We start from the raw sequence: 5,595 nt of genomic DNA, 5'->3' as shown, positions 1-5,595 counted from the left end.
AGTTGACATCGTATTTCGTGGCGAAGCCACTATTCATAATTTTTTCATACATGTCACTCTTGATTCATAGCATATCCCGGTACGCCGCTGGAGGCATTCACATAGAGTCATATCTTGTTCTAAGTATTGAGTTGTAATTGTTGAGTTGTAAGTAATAAAAAGTGTGATGATCATCATTATTAGAGCATTGTCCCAAGTGCGGAAAGGATGATGGAGACTATGATTCCCCCACAAGTCGGGATGAGATTCTAGACTAAATAAAAAAAAGAGGCCAAAAAAAAGAGAAGGTCGAAAAAATGAGAGAAAAAAGAGAAGGGACAATGTTACTATCCTTTTCCACACTTGTGCTTCAGAGTAGCACCATGATTTTCATGATAGAGAGTCTCCTATGTTGTCACTTGCATATACTAGTGGGAATTTTCATTATAGAACTTGGCTTGTATATTCCAATGAAGGGCTTCCTCAAAATGCCCTAGGTCTTCGTGAGCAAGCAAGTTGGATGCACACCCACTTAGTTTCTTTTGTTGAGCTTTCATATATTTATAGCTCTAGTGCATCCGTTGCATGACAATCCCTACTCCTCTCATTGACATCAATTGATGGGCATCTCCATAGCCTATTGATTAGCCGCGTCAATGTGAGACTTTCTACCTTTTTGTCTTCTCTCATAACCCCATCATTTTACTTTACTCCACCCATAGTGCTATATCCATGGCTTGCGCTCATGTATTGCGTAAGAGTTGAAAAGGCTGAAGCGCGTTAAAAGTATGAACCAATTGCTCGGCTTGTCATCGGGGTTATGCATGATGAGAACGTTTTGTGTGACAGTATTGAAACATAGCCTAACTATATGATTATGTAGGGATAAGCTTTCTTTGGCTATGTTATTTTGATAAGACATAATTGCTTGGTTAGCATGTTCAAAGTATTATTGTTTTTATGTCAACATTAAACTTTTATCTTGAATCTTTCAGTCCTAGATATTCATGCCACAATAAAAGAGTTACATTAAGTAGTATGCCAAGAAGCATTCCACATCAAAAATTCTGTTTTTATCATTTACCTACTCGAGGACGAGCAGGAATTAAGCTTGGGGATGCTTGATACGTCTCCAACGTATCTATAATTTTTGATTGTTCCATGCTATTATATATTCTGTTTTGGATGTTTAATGGGCTTATTTATACACTTTTATATTATATTGGGACTAACCTATTAACCGGAGGCCCAACCCAAATTGCTGTTTTTTGCCTATTTCAGAGTTTCGCAGAAAAAGAAATCAAACGGAGTCCAAACGGAATGAAACCTTCGGGAACGTGATTTTTGGAACAAACGTGATCCAGAGGACTTGGAGTCTACATAAAGTAATCAACGAGGAGAGCACGAGGCAGGGGGCGCGCCCACCTCCCCCAGGCGCGCCCTCCACCCTCGTGGGGCCCATGTTGCTCCACCGACGTACTTCTTGCTCCTATATATACCTACGTACCCCCAAACTATCAGAGGCATCCACGAAAACCTAATTCCACCGCCGCAACCTTCTGTACCCGTGAGATCCAATCTTGGGGCCTTTTCCGGCGTCCTGACGGAGGGGGCATTGATCACGAAGGGCTTCTACATCAACACCTTAGCCTCTCCGATGATGTGTGAGTAGTTTACCTCAGACCTTCGGGTCCATAGTTATTAGCTAGATGGCTTCTTCTCTCTCTTTGGATCTCAATACAAAGTTCTCCTCGATTCTCTTGGATTGTGGGTTTATGATCAAGAATATCTATGAACAATATTTGAATCTTCTCTGAATTCTTTTATGTATGATTGGTTATCTTTGCAAGTCTCTTCGAATTATCAGTTTGGTTTGGCCTACTAGATTGATCTTTCTTGCAATGGGAGAAGTGCTTAGCTTTGGGTTCAATCTTGCGGTGTGCTTTCCTAGTGACAGCAGGGGCAGCAAGGAACATATTGTATTGTTGCCATCGAGGATAACAAGATGGGGTTTATATCATATTGCATGAGTTTATCCCTCTACATCATGTCATCTTGCTTAAAGCGTTACTCCGTTCTTCGGAACTTAATACTCTAGATGCATGCTGGATAGCGGTCGATGTGTGGAGTAATAGTAGTAGATGCAGGCAGGAGTCGGTCTACTTGTCACGGATGTGATGCCTATATACATGATCATACCTAGATATTCTCATAACTATGCTCAATTCTATCAATTGCTCGACAGTAATTTGTTCACCCACCATAAAACTAATGCTCTTGAGAGAAGCCACTAGTGAAACCTATGGCCCCCGGGTCTATTTTCTATCATATTAATCTTCCAACACTTAGCTATTTCCATTGCCTTTTATTTTACTTGCATCTTTATTCCTCTTTATCATAAAAATACCAAAAATATTATCTTATCATATCTATCAGATCTCACTCTCGTAAGTGACCGTGAAGGGATTGACAACCCCTTTATCACGTTGGTTGCGAGGTTCTTATTTGTTTGTGTAGGTGCGAGGGACTTGAGCATAGCCTCCTACTGGATTGATACCTTGGTTCTCAAAAACTGAGGGAAATACTTACGCTACTTTGCTGCATCAACCTTTCCTCTTCAAGGGAAAACCAATGCAGTGCTCAAGAGGCAGCATACCTCCACGGACGCATAGAGTGGTGAGGGTGGAATGGTTGCCCAGAGCAACAAATATCCAGGCAGCAGATGTGGATTACGTCCCATTTTTGTTATGTTTATTCACCTTTTTCCTATGTGAGGACAACAAACCGATCGACCTAGTCATTCTCTATTGCGTTGTCATGCCTTTCTACCCTTCTTCAACCAAGAGACACGAGACTCGTTCCTTAGCTACTGATTTTCCCCTTTTCAACCTAGATGCGGGTTCGATGCCTACTCTCTTGGACAATACATTCACTACAAAAAAAGACACATCCATGACATTCTGGGCCGAACAATTTTTTTCTGTCATACTTATGACACTTCTATGACGATAATTGTGACAAAACCCGGTATCATCATAGATGTGGTGGGGTCCTACTTCTATGACAAAAAATCATGACAGAAAATGGGCTTTTCGTCCTGGGCGGGCCGGAGACGCAGCTGCATGACATTCTTTGGGCCGTCCATGATGGAAAAAACCGTGGTAGAAGCAAGGGCGAGGAAAATATCGGGGTGTTCCCGGTTACGGTGGGTGGTCGGGGCCGAGCGATGCGCGTTTCTCTCGTACACGCACGCGTGTGGGTGCAGGCGTTGGGCTCTAACTGAACCCAAGTGATTGCACTGCAGGCTACGCGTTACTGAACCCGAGCGATCGATCGATGGCTGTTAACTGAACCCGATTGAGGGATTCCTTCGCTACTGCTGCAAACTGAAGCCGATCGATGCTGCCTCTGGATGAACAGTGAGCGTTGCTGTGGGGGTTTGGATGAACAGTTCCCGATGGGGGTGGATGAACAGGACCGCGTGGTGTTGCCTCTGGATGAACAGGACCCCGATTGATCGAGCCGGTTGGGGCTGGATGAACAGGACCCCGTGGAGGGCAGGATGAACAGGACCACCCCGTGGAGGGCAGGATGAACAGGACCACCTCGTGGAGGGTTGGATGAACAGTAGCCCGTGGAGGGGTGGTTGAACAGGAGCCCGTGGAGAGGGCTGGTAGAACAGTAGCCGGTGGAGTAGCGCGCGGCGGAGGCTGGATGAACAGGAGCTCGTGGATGAACAGTCGCAGGTGGAGGCTGGTGGAGGTCGAAGGTGGATGAACAGTAGCCCGTGGAGGCTGGAGGGGGTCGACGGTGGAGATAAACAGTATCCCGTGGAGTCCCGTTTTGCGGTACGCCACACCCCTCCCGATGAACAGGACCCCCGTTTCGACCGCAGCGCTCCAACACAAGTCCGTTTCCTCCGTTTTGCGGTACGCCACACCCCTCCCAATCAACAGGACCCCCGTTTCGACCGTAGGAGGTCCGTTTCCTCCGTTTTGCGGTACGCCAGACCCCTCCTGATGAACAGGATCCCGTTTCGAACGTGGCCGGTCGAACACAAGTCCGTTTCCTCCGTTCTGCGGTACGCCAGGCCTTGTTTCCATCGGCTGTTCCGTCCAAGCCCTCCCGATGAACACGACAACGCATTCTGTTCCGACCCAGCCGGTTGGCTCCCCATGAACACGACGACGACGCTGTTTCTCCGTTCCGAACCAGCCATGTACAAGAGCCCTGGCCGTATGTATGCGCGAGTAGGCGTTCGAGACCCTGCCCATATGTACATACGTGGCCGTATTTTCTTTCATGCACGCTGGCCAATGTACGTACGTATACATGCTACGTGCGCGCCTCTACTACGACACGTGCGCGCCTCTACATCGACCAGTTTGGACGTACATGTTCACGACCAGAATGACAACGCTGCGTATGCTTCAACCAGGTGGGTCCCGATTGTCAGGCACTTCCTTGCCTGCGAAGATGTAGCTGGTGGGTCCCAACAGTTAGGGGGTGTAACACCCAAAAAGTTTAACCTTGTTTTAAATATAATTTTTTTTTGCTAGGAAATTAAATTTTTGTTTTCTGGGTTTATCTTTGATTTCAGAACCCCCTTTTTCTCTTTAATATTGTGGGTTTTCGCCTCAAGTGGAAACTTCCCAAGAATATTATTGGACTTGTATGCTCACTCAATAAAACTATTCTTTATCAATGGATTATTTGCATAATTGTTTTCCTGAGCTTTATTCTTTAGAAATGATTTTTCATAAATTTGGAGCCTCTGTTGCACTGCAACCATTTGATTAATGCATTTAAAAATTTTCACCAAAATTTGGGGATGTCATATGATGTTTCCACATCCCTTTTATGCAAGAATATCTTTTGGTCATTTGGAGATTTTGAGCTCGACACCAAATTTTCAAATCTGGTCCAGTAGGTACTTTTGCACTACAACCTATTTAAATATTCCTCTAAAAATTCTTCCAAGTGTTTGGAGATGTCAGTAGATGCACATAATTCAACTTCATGCAAAAACCCATGAGTGTTCTTTGAAAAAGTTGAGCAAATCATCCTCATTTTCATTCTGGTCCAGTTTGGTGATTTGTACTGCAACCATATATTATCTTGCTCTAGTAACCCTGAGCCTTTTCCTACTTATAGACCACTCTACCAAACCCTTAAGTCCAGGAGATTGGGCCCATTGGAGGATTTTTAGTGCATGCAATAAAGCTTTGTTCTTGCTGCCCAAAACTGAAGTTTTGCAGAACTTGCACTAGCAAGTTTCTGGTTTTATCCAAATGATCTTGCCATCATCACCTACATCTAGGGAGACCCTGATCTGGAGTTTTTGGCCACTCCAAGAGTTGCCTAGATGCACTTAGCAATCTGTCGAGCACCTTGTGTGCATGGTCAGTTTTGACATGATTCTTGCCTTTGCACTGTGACCTTGCACCTCTGGACAAATTAGCATGTCCACTAAGCTCCTAGAAGACTCAATCCTAAACCTGCTACTTGCCAGCCTCCCCCAAGCCCTGTGGCATGCATTGGCATTTCGTCGAGCGACTAGCGTGCGTGCTCTGGGCGCGCCCAGAGCGCACGTTTTGCACGCGCACGCACCGAGCC

Source organism: Aegilops tauschii, chromosome 2, assembly GCF_002575655.3.
Source record: "Aegilops tauschii subsp. strangulata cultivar AL8/78 chromosome 2, Aet v6.0, whole genome shotgun sequence".
NCBI lineage: Eukaryota > Viridiplantae > Streptophyta > Magnoliopsida > Poales > Poaceae > Aegilops > Aegilops tauschii.
This window is presented reverse-complemented; position numbering follows the sequence as displayed.